The sequence below is a fragment of the Nomascus leucogenys genome, chromosome 4 (assembly GCF_006542625.1).
Source record: "Nomascus leucogenys isolate Asia chromosome 4, Asia_NLE_v1, whole genome shotgun sequence".
NCBI lineage: Eukaryota > Metazoa > Chordata > Mammalia > Primates > Hylobatidae > Nomascus > Nomascus leucogenys.
The window spans coordinates 63,024,636-63,051,120 of NC_044384.1; the positions used below are offsets into that span (position 1 = coordinate 63,024,636).

Below are 26,485 nucleotides of genomic sequence, written 5' to 3' on the forward strand. Positions count from 1 at the left end.
AGTGATCCTCCCACCTCAACCTCCCAAGTAGCTGGTGCCACAGGTGCATGCTATCATGCCCAGCTAATTTTTTCTTTATTTTTTGTAGAGATCGGGTCTCACTACACCGCCAGGCTGGTCTCAAACTCCTGGGCTCAAGCAATCTTCCAGCCTTGGCCTCTCAAAGTGCTGGGATTGCAGGCATGATCCACAGCACCCAGTCCTAAAAACTTCTTTTTGAATTAGAAGGAGACTGTTGTTCATCTCAACTATCCCATGTTCATTTGAATAGATTATTAGAAAAACAAATTAAATGTAGAATTGTGAATTACATAATGCAAAGAGTATATAAAAACATTTATTCAGCCATTTAAAAAAATGTGTTAGTTTTTGAAGAAATGTAATTGCTCATATTTAAGATGAAGAATTAAAGCACTAGTCTAAGCCATCAGAGCTCATTCTTGACATTTGAAAGTAATGAAATTCAAATTTTGCCTTTTATCCTTATCTTGTACCATACTGATTCTAAATTACTTGGAGTTTTTCAGAGCATGATCAAGCATGAAGCTTGCAGTCTGCCAAAACTTTTTTGGTCAGAAGTGGCATTTTCTTGACAAGGCCTGTCAGTCACTCAGTGCCTACTCACTCATCCAGTGTAATAATTTAAGCAAGACTTAAGGAGGGTTTTGGTAATTTTTGTCTTTGACAAACAAATCCTATAATGTCGATAGACTGAGAGAATCTGAAAACTGTGGCCTGACCAACTTGTGCCTGCATTAGATCAATCTTTCACCAAACCCGGGGAGGGTACAGGGACAATTCTGACTATAAGTGCCAGCAATTATGAAAAGTCTGAATGTTAGTTGCCAAGGCAAAAGCGTAGAAAAAGGCTGCTTTGGGATGAAAAAGAAAAGCTGACTTTTGTCACTATCTCTAAGACAACAATTTCTCAGTATAATACATTATCAACTGAGGACTACTTGTATGTATAGTTCTTTCAAATATTTCTATCCTTTGCAAGTCATTAGTTCACATGTAACCCTTATTCTCACTTCAGAATTAAAAATTTGAGGCTGGGCACAGTGACACACACCTATAATCCCGGCACTTTGGGAGGCCGAGGGAGGCAGATCGCTTGAGGTCAGCAGCTCGAGACCAGGCTGGGCAACATGGTGAAACCCCATCTCTACTAAAAACACAAAAATTAGCTGGGCTTGGTGGCCATCTCTGTAGTTCCAGCTACTCAGGAGGCTGAGGCAGGAGAATTGCTTGAACCCAACAGGCAGAAGTTGCAGCGAGCCAAGATCACGCCACTGCACTCCAGCCTTGGCAGCACAGCAAGACTCTTTCTCCAAAAAAAAAAAAAAAAAAAAAAAAAAAATTATATGCCTGGGCGTATAACTTCCCGCCACACAGATGTCAGCCATGGCCTGGGCTGTATTTGGCTCTGTGACTGCATTCATGGGAGCTGCCCTCCTGCCAACTTAGCCCTGCCCCAGTACCTGAGCCAATCCTGTCTGAGGGGCTTCCCATCTCCTCCTCCCATGCAGCCGAAGCACTCATGCTGGCTGTCACTCTGGAGCCTCTGTGCTCCTTAACTGCTTGCCCAAGTCCAGCCTGCCACCATATCCCTGTTCTAAAAATTATACTCCGAACCTGACTTCCCTCTGAGCTCTAATTTATAAGTCTGGGATTTTGCCTCAGTTTCCTTAGGGAATTCCTTTTCTGGTAAACTGCTAAGCATTCCAGCTCTCTTCTGGGAGCTGGGCCATCTGCCTTAGTCCTTGCTCTTGTCAGTTCCTGTCTCCAGCATGCCACGCAAGGACAGACTCCTCAGATGTGGACTGCCTGGTGGACTGCTTACCCCATTGCAATCATGCGCTTAGACTAGGTTTTTACTTTACCCTTGACTATCATCATAATTGCCTCTGGGATTTTCCACCCTTCCATCTTTCCATCCATCCATACATCCGCTCACCTACCCAAACACCTACCTACCCATTTATCCATCTGTCTATTCACGTATCTACCTATGTATCCATCCAATGGTCCATCCATCCATCCATCCATCCATCCTTTAATTCATTTATTCTTTCTCTCATTTATTAAGAACTTACTCTATGCCAGCCTCTGTGCTTAGTGGTAGAGAAACAATGGTTTCTAAGACAGATATTATTCCTCCTCTAGCAAGGGAGACAGAAGTTAAAGAAACATTTACAACAAAGTGTGATAAGTCGCCTAAGTGGGTGGGTCCAATGCCAAGTTCCTATACTTCTGTCTTGCCCTATTTATCTAAGTGCACACAGCTTTACTCTGTGGAGGCAAAACAGACTAGTATTTTCAGTTCTCTTTTTGAGAACTTTAGGAGAAAAAAAATGCTATCATTCCAAGTCAGGAGAGCAAGCATTAATATTACACACATATTTACATAATAATACCCTAGACTTGTATGGGGTTTTGAAATATGCAAATACTTTTATTTACAGATATTATTTGTTCTTCAGAGCATACCTGTGAGGTATATGCAGGATAGGTATTATTTTCATCCTCACTTCATGGAACAGAAACTAAGGTTCATAAAAGTTAAAATAGTTTTAGCAAAGCCTACAGCTGAAACTAAAATTAAGCTTTATTATTGTCAATATAGGCTTCTATCCACTTTATTAATACTCAATGGAAACTTGCACAGTTTCCAAAATCTTAAGAATGTCAGTTCCAGTTATTGCCGTCTATATTTTCAAACAGGTTAATGCTCACAGGATAGTCTTTTATGTCACTTGTTTTAGAAAAATGACAAAAGATAACACACAGAACTCTGAAGTATTGATTTATATTCTGTTAACTGTTTATTACTTTAATCTATGAATCCAAGTGGGGAGGTGGAAAGATGAAATCACTTGCCTCTTATCTTTGAAAGATGTGAGCTCATTACTAAACCCTGACAAAAACAGCAGGTAGCTCAGGAAACATTTTCCAAAGAACACTTGAGATTTTGATTCATGACTGAAGTTCTACTGTGCCATTTTCCTCTCCATCACCGTTCATGGAGAAGGCTCATCCTATTATCATCTGTTGTCATATTTAACTAGGGTCATCAGAATGTGTTGTTATATGTCACTTGCTTCTTCTTCCTTTTTCTTTATATAGCACTATGACTTTTGTTTTACCAAACAGTTTGTGTCTTTGAAACTGCAGTTGTTTCTTTTGAGGGCAGCCTCCTTAAGTCCACCATGGTGGTTAGTTTTAAGACACCAATAAACAAGGCAAAATTCAAAGGTGTATCACACTCCTGGATCTTAGCTACCCCATTTTTCTATTTACCTTGTGATATGGCTTGGCTCTGTGTCCTCACCTGTTTTATCTGTTCTCCTGCTGCTAATAAAGACATACTCAAGACTGGGTAATTTAGAAAGGAAAGAGGCTTAATTGACTCATGGTTCAGCATGGCTGGGGAGGTCACAGGGAACTTACAATTATGGCAGAAGGGGAAACAAACACATCCTTCTTCACATGGTGGCAGCATGAAGAAATGCAGAGCAAAGTGGGGGGAAAGCCTCTTATAAAACCATAAGATCTTGTGAGAACTCACTCACTATCATGAGAACAGCATGGAGGGTAACCACTCCCATGATTAAATTACTTCCCACTGGTTGCCTCCCACAACATGTGGGGATTATGGGAACTACAATTCAAGATGAGATTTGGGTGGGGACACAGTAAAACAATATCATTCTGCCACTGGCCCCTCCCAAATCTCATGTCCTCATGTTTCAAACACAATGCTGCCCTTCTAACAGTCCCTCAAGGTCTTAACTCATTCTAGCATAAACTCAAAAGTCCAAGTCCAAAGTCTCATCTAAGACAATGCAAGTCCCTTCTGCACATGAGACTGTAAAATCAAAAGCAAGTTAGTTACTTCCTAGATAAAATTGGGGTACAGACATTGGGTAAATACACCCATTCCAAATAAGAGAAATTGGCTAAAACAGAGGGGCTATAGGCCCCATGCAAGTCCAAAATCCAATAGGTCAGTCATTAAACCTTAAAGTTCCAAAATGATCTCCTTTGACTCCATGTCTCACAACCACATCATGGTGATGAAAGAGTGGGCTCCCATAGCCTTGGGCAGCTTTGCCCCTGTGGCTTTGCAGGGTACAGCTCCCATCCTGGCTGCTTTCATGGGCTGGCACTGAGTGTCTGTAGCTCTTGCAGGCACACAATTCAAGCTGTTGGTGGATCCACCATTTGGGAGTCTGGAGGATGGTGGCCTTCTTCTCACAGCTCCACTAGGCAGTGTCCCAGTGGTGACCCTGTGGGGACTCTAACCCCACATTTCCCTTCTACACTGCCCTAGCAAAGATTCTCCATGAGGGATCTGCCCCTGCAGTAATCACCTATAGGACTTTAACAGGTGCTCTTAAATGCAGGATGCTGATAACTTTGGAGATTGTGACATTAAAATGGAGAGGAAAGAACTTCTATCACTCTTTTGGAAAACTAATGTGTTCATAAATATCAAGCAAAACAGGAATTAAGTAGCCAAAGTAATCCTTGTGTGACTTTTTGTTTAAAATATTGCTGATCCTTTGTTTTTCAGAAAGTATATTCTTCTAAACAAAATTTGGAGCATATTTCTTTCTACCTGAGTACTCCAAAATTTGGAAACTATTTGTGAGTATTCTTAACTTATGGCAATATAGTGATTTGCCTAAGTGCAATAAGAATCTGTTTTCTTTTACAACAGGACACAATTGGAGAAACTGGTTATTTTACCAGGGTTTTAACTGGAATGGCATGCTTTCCTTTAAGCAATCAAATTTGACTATCAAGTCAATAAAAGCCCCTGGGGAAAACTGGCCTCATACCTCATCTACACAGTCCGTGTACAGGGTACCTGATTTGTGGTAAGTAAAGAATGTCACTTTCTGACAGACCCAGGAACTCCAAGTTATCTTGGGACCTTGAGGAGAGAAGTTTACCAAACTCATACAGGTATTTGATGGCACAAACCTATGGCTGGGCTTAAGGCTTTAAAAGTTATTATCAGAGATTTCTTACGGAATGAAGTTCCATCAAAGCTAATTTAAAAAGAAACTTATATGGCAAGTAATTATTTTTGCTGTTCTTCATGCAAATAATCAGGCCAAGTGTAATAAGACTAAAGTTTATTTTGCAAACAAATCAGTCTCATTATGATTTGTTTTTAATAAAAATGAGAATGGGAGAGAAAAATTATGTTTCAAGAACTATAGTATACCTGTTATTAGATTCTAGTCTCATCAGTTGTTTTAACTTTCTTTTTTTTCCCTGCAATTTAGACTGACACTGTTTTTTATTGTGAACCAACCAGTGATCTCTGGCTACAGCTCAGAAGAAACAAGAGGGATGGGCCAACAAGTTCCATATGATCCTTAGTGAGGGATACCATTCTCTCAATATTAAAGATTTCATTGCTGCTAACATATAAACACACATACATACATTATATATATTCCTTTGAAAACATCATCCAGGTTTAGTAATGCTTTTTCTATGTTTAGACAAATAAATTGGCTAAAAACATTAATAGAAAATTTGGGACTCAGAGGCTATACTTTATGAAAAGCTTGGTATCCAAAAGGAGAATTTTTCTTGGTAACAGATACAGAGTAGAACTTCTCTAATGGGAGGCAACAAATGGCTAGCATATATAATACAGTAAAGTCACTGAAGCAATGTTACACGTATATTCTCCTATCAATATATTCAATATTGGAGTTTACTACAATCCATGAAGGGTTGTTTTGTTGCCATTGCTATCCAGGAATAACTACATTTTGAGCTCAAAAGTCTGCAGATAAGCTTGGCTAAGGCAATGAAGCTAGCAGGGAAGTCTCTTATTTATCTGACTCTATAAGCTATAGATGAGAGGATATTTTATTCTGAAGGAAAATAAAATATTTTACCCCAAAATATATTTTTTGACGTATTTTGAAATGGCTATTGGTTGGCCACCCTGACAGAAGTGGCCTTACAAGGCTGTCTTAAGTGGGGAAAATTTGCATTTTTAGAGAATCTCCATTGCAGTCATATCCCCTCTACTTTCTATGCCTTTTCTCAGATCTAGGAGAGATAAGGAGTCTTATGCCTATAAAAATCTGAAAAGAAACATTTACTATCTATTCTCACTAAGGGAGCCTTCATCTACATAACAAGGCCACCTTGCTACCCAAGCTTCTTCCTTCCTTTCTCTCTTAACCTTTGTTGCCACTAAAGCTGATTTACCTGTTTCTGGCCAGGCTCTGAGGCTGCATTCTTTACGTGGCCTCAGGGTGGTTTCTGTAACTCATTAGGTAGTTGGGTCTTCATTCTGAAGGCTCCCATGTATGCATATTAAATAAATTTGTAGGCCCTTTTTTCTATTAATCAATCCACCTCATGTCAGCAATTTTTAGTGAGTCTTTAGGGGGCTGAGAGCCTATGGCCCCCACAATTGATTCACAAATCCAAGTGTTTCCTAATGTAGTTTCACCCACCTGGCATGTCCTCCTGGATCTAAAACTTACTCAGTCTTTTAGCATCTGGCATCATCAGTCAAAAGCTTTGTTGCCATTGATCTGATATTCTAGAGAAATCATCTGTACCATATAATCTACTACTTAGGTTTTGTCTTTTTTTTTTCCACTAAGGAATTCTCATTTAAATTAGAAAGACAGTATCTCATATATCTTTTACACCCTCCAATCAGTTCTTATCACAAAACTATATACATGTGTAGATCAAAAATAAAATTCTAAGCCCCTCAACCAACTGAATGGACCCCCCTTCTCAGCCAAGGACATTCCAAAGTTAATTGGAAAAACTAGTTCAGTGAAAGAGACAGAGACATGAAAAACCATTCAAAAGATCAATGAATCCACGAGCTGGTTTTTTTGAAAAAAATTAATACAATAGATAGACTGCTAGTGAGACCAATAAAGAAAAAAAGAGATGATTCAAAGGAACACAATCAGAAATGATAAGGGGGATATCACCACTGGCCCCACAGAAACAGAAACAACCATCAGAGAATATTATGAACACCTTTATGCATATAACTTAGAAAATCTAGAAGAAACAGATAAATTCACAGACACATACACCCTCTCTAGACTGAACCAGGATTCATCCTTGAACAGACTCATAATCAGTTCTGACTGAGGTAGTAATAAATAGCCTACCAATAAAAAAAAAGCCCAGGACTGGATGGATTCACAGATGAATTCTAACAGATGTACAAAGAAGAACTGTTACATTCCTACTAAAACTGTTCCAAAAAATTAATAAGGAGGGATCCTCCCTGAGGTAAGCATCACCCTGATACCAAAACCTGGCAAAGATACAACAAAAAAAGAAAACTTCAGGAAAATATCCTTGATGAACATTGATGCAAAAATCCTCCACAAAATACTGGCAAATCAAATCTAGAAGCACATTAAAAAGGTTATCCACCACAATCAAGTAGGCTTCATCCCCGTGGTGCAAGGCTGGCTCAACACACGCAAATCAATGTGATTCATCATATAAACAGAACTAAAGACAAAAACCACATGATTATCTCAATAGATGCAGAAAAGTCTTTTGATAAAATTCAACATCCATTCATGTTAAAAAATCTCAATAAACTAGGTATTGAAGGAACATACCTCAAAATAATAAGCAACATATATAATAAACTCATAGTTAACATTATACTGAATGGGCAAAATCTAGAAGCATTTCCCTTGAAAACCGGCACAAGACAAGGATGCCCTCTCTCATCACTCGTATTCAACGTAGTATTGGAAGTTCTGGCCAGGGCAGTCAGGCAAGAGAGAGAAATAAAGGCATTTAAATAGGAAGAGAAGAAGTCAAACTATCCCTGCTTGCAGATGACATGGTCCTATTTCTAGAAAACCCCATAGTCTCAGCCCAAAAGCCTCTTAAGCTGCTGAACAACTTCAGCAAAGTCTCAGGACACAAAATTAATGTGCAAAAATCACTAGCATTTCTATATACCAATAACAGCCAAGCTGAGAGTCAAATCAGGAATGAACTCCCATTCACAGTTGCCACAAAAAGAATAAAATACTTGGGAATACAGCTAACCAGGGAGGTGAAAGATTTATATAAGGGGAACTACAAAACACTGCTCAAATAAATCAGAGATGACACAAACAAATGAAAAAACATTCCATGCTCATGGATAGGAAGAATCAATATCATTAAAATGGTCATACTGCCCAAAACAATTTATAAATTCAATGCTATTCCCATTAAACTACCACTGACATTCTTTGCAGAACTAGAAAAAAAAAATTTAAATTCATATGGAACCAGAAAAGGGCCTGAACAGCCAAGCCAATCCTAAGCAAAAAGAACAAAGCTGAAGGCATCAAGCGCCCCAACTTTAAACTAAACTACAAGGCTACAGTAATCAAAACAGCATGGTGCTGGTACAAAAACAGACATGTATACCAATGGAACAGCATAGAGAAGTCAGAAATATGACCACACACCTGCAAGTATTTGATCTTCTATAAACCTGATAAAAAACAGGCAATGGGGGAAGGATTCTCTTAAATGGTGTTGGGATAACTGGCTAGCCATATGCAGAAGACTGAAACTGAACCTCTTCCTTACACTATACACAAAAATCAACTCAAGATGGATTAAAGACTTAAATGTAAAATCCAAGATCATAAACACCCTGGAAAACAACCCAGGCAATGCCATTCAGGACACAGGCACAGTCAAAGATTTCATGATGAAGATGCCAAAAGCAATTGCAACAAAAGCAAAAGTAGACAAATATGTTCTAATTAAACTAGAGAGCTTCCGTACAGCAAAAAAACAAAAATAAAGAAATAAAAAAATAACTATCAAAAGAGTAAACAGACAACCTACAAAATAGGAGAAAGTTTCGCAATCTATGCATCTGACAAGGTCTAATATCCAGCGTCTATAAGGAACTTAAACAAATTTACAAAAAAACAAACAACCCCATTAAAAAGTGGGCAAAAGACATGAGTAGACACTTTTCAAAAGAAGACATATATGGGACCAACAAGCATATGAAAAATACCTCAACATTCCTGATCATTAGAGAAATGTGAATCAAATCAGAACCACGAGATACCATCTCACACCAGTCAGGATGGCTATTATTAAAAAGTCAAAAAATAATAGATGCTGGCAAGATTGTAGCCATTGTGGAAGACAGTGTGGCAATTCATCAATGACCTAAGGACAGAAATGCCATTCAACCCAGCAATTCCATTACTGGGTATATACTTAAAGGAGTATAAATCATTCTACTATAAAAACACATGCATGTATGTATGCATGTATGTTCATTGCAGCACTATTCACAATAGCAAAGACATGGAATCAACCTAAATGCCCATCAATAATAGACTGGATAAAGAAAATGTGGTACATATACACCATGGAATACTATGCAGCCATACAAAAGATCATGTCCTTTGCAAGGATGTGGATGGAGCAGGGTGCCATTATCCTTAGCAAACTAACACAGGAAGAGAAAACCAAATACCACATGCTCTCACTTATAAGTGAGAGCTAAATGATGAGAACACATGGACACATAGAGGGGAACAACAGACACTGGGCCCTACCTGAGGGTGGAGGTTGGGAGGAGGAAGAGGATCAAGAAAAACAACTAATGGGTACTGGGCTTAATACCTGAGTGATGAAATAATCTATACAACAGACACCCATGACAGAAATTTACCTGTGTAACAAACTGGCACTTGTACCCCTGAACTTAAATAAAAGTAAAAAAGAAAGAAGGGAAGGGAGGAAATGAGGGAGGGAGGGAGGGAGAGAGGGAGAGAGGGAGGAAGGCAGAAAGGAAGACAGGAAGAAAGGAAGGAAGGAAGGAAAGAAAAATAGTTAAAGCCAGAACGGGAAGTGGGAGTTAGGGGTTGGACATACCTCACTATATCCTTCTCCCTTTGGAATTCAGGCACAGTTGACCAGCATTAACATTAAAACAGACATCTTGAGACTGACAATGCAGACTCTTTGTAGGAATAAGATACCAACATAACCCAGGAGAGAATTAACTGAGAGTTTGGCATTTTCTTTTTAGTCTGATAAGAAACTTTTAAGACCTATTCTCTCTGAAGCCTGCTACCTGGAGGCTTCACCTGCATAACACAACCCCTTATCTTAACCCAGACACTCTCTTCTATTGATTCCAGGTGTTCAGATAATATTAAGAACTTAACCCTTTCAAGCAATTGCCAATTAGAAAATCTCTGAATCCACCTATGACCTAGAACCTCCTCCCTTCACTTCTAGTTATCCCCCTTTCCTGACCGAATCAATGTACACCTTACATGTATTGACTTATGTCTTATATCTTCCTACAACGTATAAAACCAAGTTGTAGACCAACCACCTTGGGTGTATGGTCTTAGGACCTCTTGAGACTGTGTCTTGGGCCCTGGTCACTCATATTTGGCTCAGAATCAACCTCAAATATTTTATAGAGTTTGACTCTTTTCATTGACACACTTAGTATACATAATATGTATTATACTAATAGATATATAAACTATGATAAAAGCACACCCTCCTTCTCATGTAGACATATTCTTTTTCTCTGTTTTGTTTCTCCTTTGCATTTATTACCATATGGCATACTATATATACTAATCTCTCTTTTTATTCAATCATTGCCTCCTCAGTGCAAAAAGGGCTTGATGAGGGGAGGATTCGTTGTTTACTACTGTATCTCTAGGCTTGTAACAGTGACTTACTCAGTAATTGCTCAATAAATATTGAATGAATGAACACATAATACACTTTGTGTTTTGGCATAAATATTAAACTATATTTTAATGTTACATATGTTTATGTATGTAGACATATTTATGCATATTATATATATGATACATACTATATATTAATGTCATACATTTTTACATATATTTACATTTGGAAACCATAACTTTAATCTTCTGATTCTGTGATATTTAATATACCAACAATATCATAAACTGATTTAGATGTTTAGATTTTCAGATATTAATAAACATGATGCATAACTATGCATTTTTAACCCATAAAATAAAATATGCTTTATAGTATACATTATTGTATAAGAATGTTTTTACACTTGTAGTGTCTATGTAATACCTAATAAATAATAGAAATGAAGAGAAATCATTATTTTTGGAATCATAGGGACCTGAAGAGAAGCAGCTAGGTTAGCCGGTTCTTGCTCTGTACTGCCATCTGCTGTGTGTTGGTAAAACTACAGTGAACATGTCAAATGTGTAAAAGCCAGGAACTGGGGAGCACTTTAGAAAACATCTAATCTGATGTCCACGCGTATAGGTGAGGAAACAGAGACAACAGAAATTAAGTGGCTTGCAGGCTTGTTGTCTCTCTGGTTATTAGTAGAGCTCACTGTGGAAGAAGTGCTGCTTATTGGCAAGGCTACGAGTTCTGGAGTCAAATAGGCTTTAGTATTTTGCTACATGGCCTCATTGAGTTTCTTAGCCTTTCTCAGTTTCAATGTCCTCTTGGGGTTAGTGCTATTTACATTTTATGATTGCTCTGAGAGTATATAGATAGATATTACTCGGCACAGAGCACAATCATGACTGTGCTTAAGAAATGGTAATTATTTTTATCCTACTAAAGTGTAAGTTCTTCCACAGAAAAGGCATTTTTTCCTTGAAATTCTCAGTGACATAAAGTATTCAAAGCGCTTGGTTCATAGTCAGTACTTAATAAGTATTTCTTGATTAACTGAATGAGAGTAAGGATGAGAATTGGGGTCCCTCACAAATCATTGTAAATTACACTGAAAATCATGTCTTGGGGATTGATGATTCTTTGTTGTAAAGTGCAAGTCATACTGACTGATATGGTTTGGATGTGTCTTCACAAAATCTCATGTCAAATTGTAATCCCCAATGTTGAAGGTAGGGCCTGGTGGGAGGTGATTAGATCATGGAGGCAGGTTTCTAATGAATGGTTTAGCACCATCCCCCTTGGTATTGTCCTCGAGACAGTGAATGACTTTTCATGAAATCTCTTTTAAAAGTGTGTGGCACCTCCCCCGTGCTCTCTCTTGCTCTTGCTCTGGCCATGTGACATGCCGGCTGCCTCTTCACCTTCTGCCATGATTGTAAGTTTCCTGAGGCTTCCCCAGAAGCTGAGCAGATGCCAGCATCATGCTTCCTGTACCGTTTGCAGAACGTGAGCCAATTAAACCTCTTTTTAAAATAAATTACCCAGTCTCAGGTATTTCTTCATAGCAATGCAACAACGGACTAATACACTGGCCAATTTATCTCTTCATTTGTTTTTCATGAGGTGCCCTAATCTGTGACTATGTTAGCGTGTTTAATGCAAATCAAAATTTCTAGTTCTCATATTTCAGAATAGTTATCTTCACTACTTTTAATTCAAACTGAGACAATAGACAAAGGCTTAATTCCATATTTTCTTTTTCTTTCTTTTCTTTTTGAGACAGGATCTTGCTCTGTCGTCTAGGCTGGAGTGCAGTGGTATGATCTCATCTCACTGAAACCTCTGCCTCCTGGGTTCAAGCAATTCTCTTGCCTTGGCCTCCTGAGTAGCAGGGATTACAGGTACCTGCCATTACGCCTGGCTAATTTTTGTATTTTTAGTAGAGATAGGGTTTCACCATGTTGGCTACATTGGTCTTGAACTCTTGACCTCAGGTCATCTGCCCACCTCAGCCTCCCAAAGTGCTGGGATTACAGGCATGAGTCACCGCACCTGGCCTAATTCCGCATTTTCTACCCGACTTTCTTTCACAACAGCTAAATACTAGAGTTTTTAGGTACCTCCACAGAAATCATTTGTTTATGATTAATCAACCTCTGGATTCAGAGTCTAGAGTGCTCACTATTACACCATGGAAACTCACACTGATTAATCAACATCTGAAAAGAGAATATTGGTTTTGGAAAATTCAAGTAAAAAGAAGTTATATAAAAGTTACTCATAAAAATATTTTTTTTTGCATAACAGTTTTTCCCATATATGATAACTATAAAACAGTTCTTCATTTTCCAAGATCTATGCTAAGAGAAACAGCAGTCAGAAAAGCAACTCTCTTTATTTTATTAATTAATTATGTATTAATATAAGATAAAATAGAACTCATGGCAAGGAGCCTTAAACAGGGCTAAAAGAAGCATTTCCATATGGATAAAAACGTTTGCTCCACAAAGATATAATAATCATAAATGTAAACAAGAACAGAGCTCTTTAATTATATGAAGTAAAAACAATACATATAAGAAGTTAAAAGTCATGTTGAGAGAATTTAATACATGCCTCTCAGAAATCTATCATATTCTATTAAAAAATAAAAAAGTATTAATTCATTATTTCTCAGATTTTAGTGGACATAAGAATCATCGGAAACTGGTCCCATCTCAAAAGCTGGTGTTGTCTTAAGGCAACTTTTATTCTCATCTCTACTCAACTGAGATTTGCTTCTTTGGAGCCCCTAGTAACTTATGAGAAATGTGATTTTTCAATCAGAGATAATCTAAGCAAATGTAGGAGACACAGTAAATAATTATTTTTGTCTATTCAAGATATTTACATGTTCACTATTATACGTAATTCTATAACCATGAAATAAATATTTGACTTATTTCCTTAGAATTGACTTTTAGAAATGGGAAAATATAAATTTAAAAGCTAAAACTTTATATAAAGATATACGTGTGTGTGTGTGTGTGTGTGTGTGTGTGTGTATTCAAATATTTAACTAAAATATTTATTGAAAAACCCAAATTATTGAGACATCTGTGGTCTGGATTGGAATCTTTCTTTGGGAAAATTAAATATTAATATAACCAACTTTTCATAGGAAATAATAATATGCACATCAAAATGATAAATGTAATTATTTTAAGTTCTGCTCGGTGATCGATTTGCTATTTAAAATGCTTTATAATTTCCTTTAATGATTTCAAGCACTACTAACCAAATCTCCGACTTCCCAGGGCAGTGCCCTCTCTCAGTTCCCAAGAAACATTTGTCAGCGTTGTCTCAGGAAAACTACACAGCCATCACCGCATTCTAAGGTAGAATTACCTCTAATAATAGTCCCATTATATTAGTGCTTACTCTTTCACAATGTATGATAATGACACTATTCTGAAATCCCTCACTGCAAGAAAAGTTTGTCTCTGACCTTGTAATAGGTCCAAAAGGATGGGTCTGGTTGTCTGAATTGTCTCGAAGGAGAGGTGGAAGAGACAATGAGAGCCTTCTTACTTGCAGCCTGTCATTATGATTTTCTAACTCTGTTCAAATACCCATTCATCATTACAGAGAGAATTTCAACTTTGTTAATTCAAAGTTCCCATTGTTCCTAAGTATATTGCAGCCCCCTCAGAGCTGTACTTCAAGAGAGGAGTTTCAGTTTGACTTACGGTCACTTCCTCCACTGAAAAGTACTTTTTAAATACAGAATATAATGAATGTGCTCACATATGTGTGTCTAAATTTTAATTATCTCTTGGTTCCTGTGGCTGCCTTGGAGAGGCTGGGGACATATGCTGTGCATGTCTGTGTTGGAGGCCCCAGTACTACTAATGGTGAATATTAAACAGGTAGCATCAGTTCTGTGTAGATGTTAAGCAGTATAAAGCAAAAACTTAGAGTCTATGTCTTTTTGAAGACTTTCTCTTAAGAAGAATTACTTTAAGGAGCCCAGATAATTTAGGGGCACAAAAAGACAACTTCACTGCATTTTTAATTGAAATCTGACTTCACTGGTAATGATGAAACTTTTTTTTTCATAGATTGAGATTGGCTTCTCTTAGATATGATGTGTCCTAAATAGTCAATGTATCAATCCTATTAGAAATCATAGTCTTTCATCTTCATTTTCATCAGCATCATCATTTTCATTATCATCATCATCATCATGATCAACATCATCATCATTTTCAACACCATTATCTTTTTTTTTTTTTTTTTGAGACAGATCATCTCTGTTGCCCAGGCTGGAGTGCAGTGGTGCAATCTTGGTTCACTGCAACCTCCACCTCCCAAGTTCAACCGATTCTTCTGCCTCAGCCTCTCGAGTAGCTGGAATTACGGCTGCATGCCACTGCACGTGGCTAATTTTTGTATTTTTAGTAGAGCCAGGGTTTTGCCATGTTGGCCATGCTGGTCTCGAACTCCTGACCTCAAGTGATCCACCCACCTCGGCCTCCCAAAGTGCTGGGATTACAGGTGTGAGCCAACAAGCCAGGCCATCATTATCTTTTGTAACCACTTTTAATGTTATGAGTTATAGATAAGTATTAACTCAACTATCTCAACAGCCTCATGAAGAAGGTATTATTACTATTACACCTTGATTTGACAGATAAAGAGACAAAGGCCAGATAATTTTAGTTGCATAGGGTCCCGGAGTTAGTAATGTTGGAGTAAGAACGTGGACTTCAGAGTAAGTCTACTTGGATTTAAAATCTGGACTCCCCATTACAAACAATGTGACTGCATGCAAGCTCATCTTCCCTGACTCTTAGTTTCCTCATCTGAAACAGTGGCACATAATCATGGACACACACCAAAGAGATTAAGATGGGATGGGGAAGAGGAGAAGTATAAACTGTGGAAAGAAAAGAGCTCAGAAAAACGGGATGACATCAGCCTGCTTACTAGGCTTCCTCCCTTACATCTGTGCTGTTACCTGTAGAAGTCTGAGTAACCAGGCTCTTAACCCATAATCAATGTTTTGAAAAAGAGCAGGGCTTGGTAAATCCCAGTTTCTGATGCAAAATGACTCTAAGGTAAAAATCTATGCAAGCCCTAGCACATACAGCTGTTTATCTAAGAGGAAAATGGAATTAGGAGTTCACACTTTAGTAAGAAGAGAACTAAGATATTAAAATGCTCTATCATCACCAAAACAGCACGTTCTTCCAGAGAGTACATGAATTCATTTTAATCTTCTGGCTTTACATTTTCAAATCAGGGAAGTCACCTTCAGGCAGTGCTATCTGAGGATAATGAAGGGGGAAAAAAGAGATAGAAGCATATCTAAGAGTTCTGATAAAAGTGGTTTAATGCATAAATCAAAGTGACCTTATTTTAATGTTAGGCAGAAATAAATAAGCAAAGAGGTTCTTTACCTACAAAAAACTAAGTGGACAGAAATTCTATTAATTTCCAATGAATGTTTTTTAAAAAATAAATTAGCTGCTCAATAAGAAATAGAAAAAAAAATTGACAATGGTAAGAGAAGATATTTAGATATCATCACCCTATTTTGGAGATCCTTAGTCAAATGAGTCAATGAAAGTCAGATTATTCATAGTAAAGCTTTGTTTAGCTAACTATTTAAACTCTGATAATTTAAATACCACAAACAACCAATGAAGACTTTTTAAAATAGATAAATGAAAATAAAAAGAATGAAACAAGGTCAATATTTTCAACAAAAAGCATAAAGTGAAGATGAAGACATTGGAGAACATTCTTCGTAGCCTATTTACGAGCAGATAACCTTATTCATAGGCATAGATGGTTTTGAAGAAAATAAGTGAAATTCATCTTTCTCCACAATTAATAGTTTATAAAGCTTGACATACTCAAGACATATGCATACAGTAGATGGAAATGTTTTATGTAGAATAAAGACCAATAAACTAGGAGGCGATATAAATGGATTCTAGACTTAGTTCTACTAACTGCCTAAACTTGGGTAAGTATATTCAATCATGTCTTTGTGCATCAGTAAATTTTTTTGGCATAGCTTATTGGATGGATATATTATTTCTTAGGTTCTACCTCTCATACTCTAGCTAGACACACTATTTTGATTATACATCATCTAAGGGCTTGAAGGAGTTCAGCAAGGTTCTCTCACTTAAATTTTCATAAAAATGAAAATTTTTAGAAGGAAATGAGGGAGGGAGAATCTATTATTGCAGAAATAATTCTGTTTTATATTTCTAGATTTTCTGTAATTTCAGCATGACCCCTAGAAACTCATTTTAATGTTAGTCTTAAATTTGGAAGGCAAATCAATTGCCAAAAGCTTAAAAATGTTAATATAAAGAATTTAAAAATCGTTCAGCCACTTATGTTATGCCAACTGCCTTTTCTACTCAGGTCCAATGAGTTTTTGTTGTTGCTTTTGTTGTTGTTAACATTTTATTTATGGTGTCAAATCATAGCTCATCTACAATCATACAGTTTAACCAATACCGTAAATTCCTAACTGAACAAACACAACATGCAGTTTTCTGAAAACCCCAGATAAAGACCGATTATAATCTCAAACTTGTTCTTTCTTGTCCCGAAAATGTAAATGTAAGTTTTCACTGGAGAATGAATACATCTCATACTGGCATACAGTCAGCACTCAGAAAGTGTTTACTGAATAAATGGATGAATCACCATGCCTAACACACACAGGACAAATCAGAATATTAAAACTTCCAGATTCTAGTAAAGAAACTTTGTTTCTTGCTCATAACACTTTCCTTTTTCCATTCATCTAACCTTTTGAAGGTCAAAGCTTTCGTCTCATTAGTTTTCTTCACAGTAAAATGACTTACGCCTTTTCTACTTTAGAACCACTGAAATTCACCAATAGTATTTTCCTCTTGTTTACTTCATGGGGGCAGCCACTTGACATTAAAATGCTTTTTTAGCATCATTACATTTTTTAAAAAATCAGTGGCAATAGTTTCTCCAGGTATGCATTCTTATTTCAATGCCATCTTGTGCTGGTGAGTAACAGCAAAAAATCTTCAAACATTTTAATACGATAGCTAGTTCTAGTCTTCTGAGTTGTGACTGTGTCAACCTTTCTCTACAGTGTAAAAAGAAATAGGGAGAAAGCAAATATAACACTTTCTCTTTCTTTTCTTAGACCCAACAAAATTTTAAAAAATCACGCAACCAACTTGTAGAGAAATAAATGGTATATCCAATAACTAGAGAAGATTTTAGCTACTGTACCCCATTTGAAAGCACTCATATTTCCCTACAGCTACATTTACATAGGAAAAATGTGGTTGGGTCCCAATTAGTTTGATTATTTAAGTCACAGGAGCACTGTGCCTAAAATATGGATAGTCAACATTTAGTGACAAGACCTCATTGAACAAAACCTAAAGAGACAGCTGGTTTTGTCTGGCATTATTAGGCTAGAAAACAACAACAGGCAGAGAATGCTATTTAATTATCTAGAACATAAGTATTAATAATAACAATAAGTGAGATAACAATACATTCAACTTTGGTATTTCTTTCCAACAACAAGGCAAGCATTATTTCTCGTTATAGAGTTGTTCTTTGTTCAGTTGTATTTAAATACAACATGAATTTATTGCTTTACAAGAGAAATGCTGATTATTTAAAGAAGAATCTAAAGTTGTTGTTGTTGTTGTTTTATCAGAATCTGTTGTCTGAAATCGAATCATGGAGCTTATTGTCAGTCCTGAACCCGCTATAGCTCTAGGACTCTTTTGCAGTTAACTCTTGGTCGCTCTCCCTCTCCCTCTCCCTTTCTCTCTCTCTGTCTGCCAATGCCTATTGCATTTCCTCAAAAATAAGTATACAACTCATTGAAGTGAGGCCACACAGTTTGGAAATGCAGAAGAGAGAGCTGAGACTTCATTTATTGGTTCTCAGCTCAGTTTAGTTTCCTCCCAATGTGCTGTTTTTCTTTTCTCCTTAGAAACACACCATATATTTTATTTAAAAAAATTATATGCCATGGAAAGAGCTTATTGTAGCCAGTACATTTGATTAAATCTGGCATAAACTTGCTAGAACTCAGTTAAACACAGGTAGAATAAAAGCTTCTTCCACCAAGGCATTCAAAACCTAATCCATACCTTTTAAGTACAGGAACTATATACTGATGTATGGAATTGATTAAAATTAGATATTGATAAGCAAAGTAGAGAAAAATAAATGAAAATCCCTAATGCAAAAGAATTACATTTCGGAAAATAAAGGGTTTGCATCCTATATTTGGAGGCAAACTATCATTTAAGATCATTACTAAAGCCTAGGGCCTAGTGCTTTGATTTAAATACTTTAATCTCATCATTATATAAACTGTTTTCCCATTTTTCTCACAACACTCTGTTTTCTTTCTTTATGGTATTTTTTTTTTTTTCTTGAGGCAGTATCTTGCTCTGTTGCCCAGACTGGAGTGCAGTGGCGTGATCTTGGCTCACTGCAACCTCCACCTCCAGGGTTCAAGTGATTCTCCTGCCTCAACCTCCCGAGTAGCTGGGATTACAGGTGCATACCACCACGCCTGGCTAATTTTTATATTTTTAGTAGAGACAGAGTTTCACCATGTTGGCCAGGCTGGTTTTGAACTCCTGACCTCAAGTGATCCACCTGCCTCGGCCTCCCAAAGTTGCTGGGATTACAGGCGTGAGCCACGGTGCCTGGCCTCTTTATAGTATTTATCACCATTTGTTATTATATGTTAAGTACTTGTTGGCTCAATGTTTGTCACTTTGCAAGGCTGAGCTCTACTAGAACAGGGACCAGTTCTGCTCAGAGAAGGGTTCTAGTGTGCATCAGTTGAATTGATTTATAAATGAATGACCTTCACTCTATGCTACCCAAAGGGTCATGGTTAAATAATCAGATCTTGTCCTTTCAGTATTTTATCATCTAAATGCATAGTTAATGTAAATACATTAAGGAAAGAGATTCGATAAACAAGTAAAATACCCAGTGATTTTTTTGGTGATACCAATTTAAAAGGTGTTAACTCTAAGTAGAGAAGAGCCATGCTTGAAATCAATTTTCACTTTCATGTTTAACTTCCTAAATCTTGAAGTGATACTGGGAGAAACAGCCATTTGGGAGTTGCTATTGTTTGGATATGGTTTGTTTGTCTCCACCAAACCTCATACTGAAATTTGGTCCCTGGTGTCGGAGGTGGTGCTCAGTGGAAGGTGTCTGGGCCATGGGGGTGGAACCACATGAATAGATTAATGCCCTCCTTGTGGCAGAGGGCGGGGGTGGGGGGCTGTGAGTGACTTCTCACTCTACTAGTTCCTGTAAGAGTTGATTGTTAAAAGATCCTACTGCCCCCCTGACCCACCCTGCTTCCTCTCTTGCTGTGTGATCTCTGCATATTACTGGCTTCTCTCCCCCTCTGCCACAAGCAGAAGCAGCCCGTGGCCATCACCAGATGCAGATGCCCAATCTTGAACTTTCCCAGATATTAGAATTATGGGTAAAATAAACTGTTTTAAAAAATAAATTACCTAGCCTCAGGGATTCCTTTATAGCAACACCAGATGGATTAAGACAGCAGTGTACAGGTCCCAAATCCCTATGTAAATTTAAGCAAACTATTAGGAAATCTTTGCAGGTCATTTAAGCATTCTGTGAAGGAAGGCACTCGGTACGCAAGAGCTCTGAACCATAGAAAGTGCCAGTTTGCTTCACAGGAATTTAAACAGGCTGTGTAAATAGGCAGAATGCTGAAGCCTCTGGTGGAATATGGCCTAGACAATGGGGACCAGTCTGATTGCTGTGGAAAATGTCATGGGGTTTACAAGGTTAAGAGTTTTTTTCTATTCATTGAAAACAACAGATACTTCCATCAGTAAATGGGACCTCTTCTCAGGGAAGTCAGTTACTAAAGCTTTACAGAATTAGCAGAGCTACAATGGGATCAAATCTTTACTATCTTCATACATATCCTTCTAGACAGATTATTCTGTACAACTGATAACAGTAACACTAAAATATTGAGAGATTTAAGCACCTACAATCAATAACTGAGAGGCAGGACGACATTGGAAGAGCCAATGTGACTCAGAAAACCCTTGACACATTTTCAAGTTTCTGGAAGTTACACACATTTATATTTAAATAGAAATCACTGAATAGATAGCCGAGTGTAAGACAAATGACCATAAAGCACACAGAGAATCTCCGGGGAGGGACCCAGGAATGGATGTTCCTAATAGCTCTCCATGGTTACTCTTGAAATGAGTGCTGACAAAGTGCAGAGCAGCTGAAAGAATCAATGTGAAATTAGGCACTAGACACTTCACACATCAGATAAAATTAAATCCTCAAAATCTCCATTATTTAGATAAAAAATGAACAAAGCGATTCTATAAACTCATATATCAGTGTGTGAGTGCTACAATTTTACAAAACACTGGTCATCTATCTAACTTACTCTGAAGTAACTTTACACAATCTGAAAACCTGGTATTCAGTCATGTTTCTCGGGTGGGAGAATGCAGGTTTCAAGGGAAGAAGACGGGAGGTATGAACGGATATATCAATGAGTCCATGTTTCCTTGAAACTTGAGGATTCTTAAGTGAAACATGGTTTGCCAACCTCAGGTTTATAGCCCTGTGATAATGTTAAAAAGACCACAGATTCAGTCCCCATTATGGACTAGTTAGCATTTTTTTTTCTATTTTATGGCCACAGTTTATATTCCCAAACTTTGACTGTTTTGCAAATAGATATTCTTGTTTATAACCCTTAGATGAAGAAGTGTGGTTTGATGAAGAAAAAACCATTATCACTGGCAGAAGACACCTGAAGTCCAGCCCACACTGGTGGTGGGTGATCAGAGCACAGACTTCCCATGTAAATTTAAGGACAGCCCAGCATAGATGGGGCAGGCCTAAGCTGCTGGCCTCATTAGGCATATGCTGTCCACTCAGCATCCACTGGCTTGTGGAGAGCTGGGGACAAGGAGAGACAGAAAAGTAATGTCAGCAATTCACCATTGCAAAGTGCCCATCAGCCAATGAGTAGATAAAGAAAATGTCATATATGTGTGTATATATATATATATATATATACACGCACACACACCATGGAATACTACTCAGCATACAAAGAATAAAATAATAACTTTTTCAGCAATTTGGATGGAGTTGCAGGCTATTATTCTAAGCAAAGTAACTCAGGAATGGAAAACCAAATACCATATATTCTCACTTATAAGCAGGAGCTAAGCTATGGGTACACAAAGGCATAGTGAGTGGCATAACGGGCATTGGAGACTCAGAAGTGGGGAGGGTGGGAGAAGGTAAGGGATAAAAAACTACCTGTTGGGTACAGTGTACACTGCTTGAGTGACAGGTGCACCACAATCTCAGACTTCACCTCTATACAATTCATTCATGTGACCAAAAATCATGTGTACAACAAAAGCTATTGAAATTAAACACACACACACACACACATATATATATATATATATATATATATATATATATATATATTTTAAAAAGAAAATCAGTGTGTTTATGTGGAGGGTAAGTTCTTCCCACAGATATAACCCCAGGGACCACTTTAGGTTTCCTTTTCTCCAGATTCAGGATCTGGTGCTTGAGTTAAGGGGGAAAAATCCTGCTTACGTCCTAGGAGTGGCAATAGACTTGCCTTATCAAGGAGAGAGAAAAGAAGCAGAAAGCAAGCTCTTCCTTATACATTCGGGGTCTTACTAAATCACTCATCTTTCATCTATTCCCACATGATTAGATAGATGTTATATGGGTGTGGTTGTCTAACTTTAACATGGATAAGAATCACTAGCTTGTTAACAGTTAAATTTCTGGGTTTCATCCCAGAGTCCCTGACATCTAGCTTGATGACATCTAGTGAAAGAGCTATGTTCCTATTTACCAAGAATATGAAGTGAGGGAAGAAACAATAGATTCAGAGTTCTTTATGCCTAAAAATAGACATATTGCAGAGCTTTCCTTTATAAAATTTGCTTCTGGGGAACCACACTTTAATATTAAATTTTATTTCACTGTGCTACACTATGGCTTTTAACGCAATTTTATCAATGATTAATAAATCATTTCTTAATGATAATGCTATCATTTTATTAATGATAAATATAAATTAAAGAAATGAGCAGGACCTTGCAAAATGTTTGTTTTTCTTATTTTCTGTGGGAGAAAATAAAAATATTTCATCCCAAAATATACTGCTTTGACATATTGCAAAATGGCTATTCAGGAAGGGCTGGAAATACGAGAATAGCTACAAAGCTCTCTTTTGTTGGGGGGAGATCTGCATCTGTAGAGAATCTGCATTGATGCAGTCAGGCTTTCTCTGAGGCCTTGTTTGGATCTAGGAAATGATTAACAGAGTCTGATACCTTTAAAGGTCTAAAAGAAACATTTACCATCTCTTCTCTCTGCGGGCTGCTCCCTGGGAAGCTTCATCTACAGAACAAGACCCCCTTTGCTAGCCAGGCCTCCTCTTCTCTCCCTCCCATAACCTGTCTTGCCACGATAACCTGATTTACCACTATAACCTGTTTTTGGTCATCCTGTGAGCCACCATTCTTTCTGTAACCTGAAGGTGATATATAAGCTCCTGAGCCCCATGAGGGGAATTCATCACCTTGTTGTTCTCCCCGATGCATGTTAATAGATTCGAATGCCTTTTTTTTTTTTTTTTTTTTGAGATGAGGTTTCGCTCTTGTAGCCCAGGCTAGAGTGCAATAGTGCAATCTTGGCTCACTGCAACCTCCGCCTCCCTGGTTCAAGTGATTCTCCTGCCTCAGCCTCCCAAGTAGCTGGGATTACAGGCATGCACCACCACGCCCAGATAATTTTTGTATTTTTAGAAGAGATGGGGTTTCCCATGTTGGCCAGGCTGGTCTCAAACTCCTGACCTCAGGTGATCCACCCGCCTCAGCCTCCCAAAGAGTTGGGATTACAAGTGTGAGCCACTGTGCCCGACTGAATGCCTTTTCTTTTAAAAAATTAATCTGCCTTGGAGAATTGCTTGAACCCAGGAGGCGGAGGTTGTGGTGAGCTGAGATTGTGTCATTGCACTCCAGCCTGGGCAAAAAGAGTGAAACTCCGTCTCAGGAAAAAAAAAAAAAAAAAAAAGTAATCTGCCTTTGTCAGTTGACCTTCCAACAAACCTTCAGAGGGGCCAAGTGAAAAAGAGGAATTTTCTTATATTTCTTTCTCTGTTTGTATAAGACTCCTACAGCGTGCCTCCTGTTGGGGCTCAGAAACTGATACCCCAAAATATAGTGCTTTGACATGCTGAACTGAAGAAGTCATAAGGTCTCTCTGACCCACCCCTCACCCACTTTTCAATCCTCTCTCCCAAAGCAAGGGATGAAGTTGTCTCATCTGCTTATAGTCCAGACCTGCCAAAGAAGACAACAATTACCTTGGTCCCTTCCCTGAGCTTTCATTTAACTCATATTGCAGGAAGAAAGACTGAAGTCTGTCAACGCACCAGGACAAATTTGTCATCAACCATTGCCTTCTATTTTGGTCCCATTTGGTATTTTAGAGAGAATCATTTAGCAGCCATTGTCTGCTCTGTGGGCCCAACAGACTTTGTCCCAGGCCATTGTATATTCTTCAAGTCTAGTCATTTTTCTCTAAAAATCATTTTTCTACACTCCTAAAATCATTCATACTTTCCCATCTCCCTTTTCCTTAAGAAGAAGGGTATATCGGCCCAATGCAGTGGCTCACACCTGTAATCCCAGCACTATGGGAGGCTGAGGTGGGTAGATCACCTGAGGTCAGATGTTTGAGACCAGCTTGGCCAACACGGTGAAATACTGTCTCTATTAAAAATACAAAAAGGCCAGGTACGGTGGCTCACACCTGTACTCCTAGCACCTTGGGAGGCTAAGGCGGGTGGATTGCCTGAGCTCAGGAGTTCAAGACCAGCCTGGGCAAAACAGTGAAATTCCGTCTCTACTAAAATACAAAAAAATTAGCTGGGCGTGGTGGCGTATGCCTGTAATCCCAGTTACTTGAGGCTGAGGCAGGAGAATTACTTGAGCCCAGGAGGGGGAGGTTGTAGTGAGCCGAGATCACGCCATTGCACTCCAGCCTGGGTGACAGAACGAGATTCCATCTCAAAAAAAAAAAAAAAAAAAAAATTAGCCAGACATGGTGGCGCACATCTGTAATCCCAGCTACTCGGGAGGCTGAGGCATGAGAATCACTTGAACCCAGGAGGCAGAGGTTGCAGTGAGTTGAGATTGTGCCACTGCACTCCAGTCTGGGTGACAGAGTGAGACTTTGTCTCAAAAAAAAAAAAAAAGAAGGGTATATAACCATCAGTACCCCATTCCATGGTGGGGTAATCTTTCAGTGAGCCACCCACCATGCATGCTAGTAAATTCGCATATCTTCTCTCCTATTAACCTGCATTTTTGAGCTGATTTTTCAGTAATCCTTCATAGGATGAAGGGGAAGTTTTCCTTTGGCCCCTACACTCCATTTTTGCAGGTGGGGAAACTGAGGGACTGACAGGTTAAGTTGTGAAATTCAGGCAGCTGATGTCAGAACAAGAAAGATTCCAGTTGAGGTCTGTCTGGCCAAGGGCACAGGTTCTTTTCTAAGGCTGGCTTCATTGATGTGCCAGCTGCTCAGTCACACAGGGCCCCATGTGTCTGCTGTAATGCACATGGACTGCAAGCTTGGTTTAATGCTCTGCTGTAGCTACCCTGAGATCCTTAACAATTTTTGAGTAAGGGGCCCTGCCTTTTCATTTTGCACAGGGCCTTGCTAGTTATGTAGCTCCCTTCACTGCCATGGCTGCTTCAGGCTATGATCCCCCAAAGGTTTCCAACTCAAAAGTCAGAAATTCTGATCATTTCTGCTAATGAAGAGATAAATGTACATGTGATTCCTACTATTGGTAGGGGGTAGAGTAGAAAGTTGTTCAAAGAAGGAACACCCCAATTATTCCACATAAATGTTTGTAAGGATTTATGCACTAACAGGGATTTGATCTTATAAATTCTGCTGTTTTGGCTTTTGACCAAATGACTTTAATTTTGTTTTGTTTTGTAATATTTTGTTTTAATTTCTGCTGGTTACATTAGGGACAAAGCACTTCTACTTCATTTCCATCTTTCTCTTTCTATAAAAACAGTGTGTCTTTTTCTTTATTATAAAAGTAATGAATGTTTCCTGCAGAAAATATGAAAAAAATTACACGTAATTAACCAAGTAGAGAAAACATTTTGGTACACATCATTTTAAAGTACATTTATATATGAGTCAGTATATATTTTTATTTCTACTGATATCTATCAACTCTCTAATTGGAATCATAGTGAAGCCATTCTTACAGGGTTACCAAGAATTTGTACAGAAATATAATGAAGCATTAATCATGCTGTACTTTGATCCATTTCCTTGTTGCTGAAAGTTACCTTGTGAAACTAGAAAAGTTCCCTTATCCTCCTTGCAGGGCATGTGATGGGGTGTGGCTTGCTTCTTTGGTGCCCTAGAGTTAAATTCCTAGGGGGAGCATGCAGACGAGCAGGTCATGGGGGAGCAGGGACTCTGATCCCATGATAGCGTCTAGGGTTGAGTGTTGACAGCTCCCAAGGCCCCAGTGGGCAAGTGTTACAGGGTGCTCTTTCAGCTTGGCCGTCAGCAGGTAGCTTGTGTTAATTAGCTCAATTAGACCCTCTGCCTTATCTCTAGGACAGAGGGC

At 38.2% G+C, this 26,485-nt stretch overlaps 1 protein-coding gene across 3 annotated transcripts in view; it reads right to left on the reverse strand.

Annotated features, from left to right (window-relative positions):
- The window catches only part of DLGAP1 (DLG associated protein 1), a 988,253-nt gene that overhangs the window by 572,923 nt on the left and 388,845 nt on the right, over positions 1 to 26,485 (reverse strand). The gene's annotated exons all lie outside the window — the stretch shown is intronic.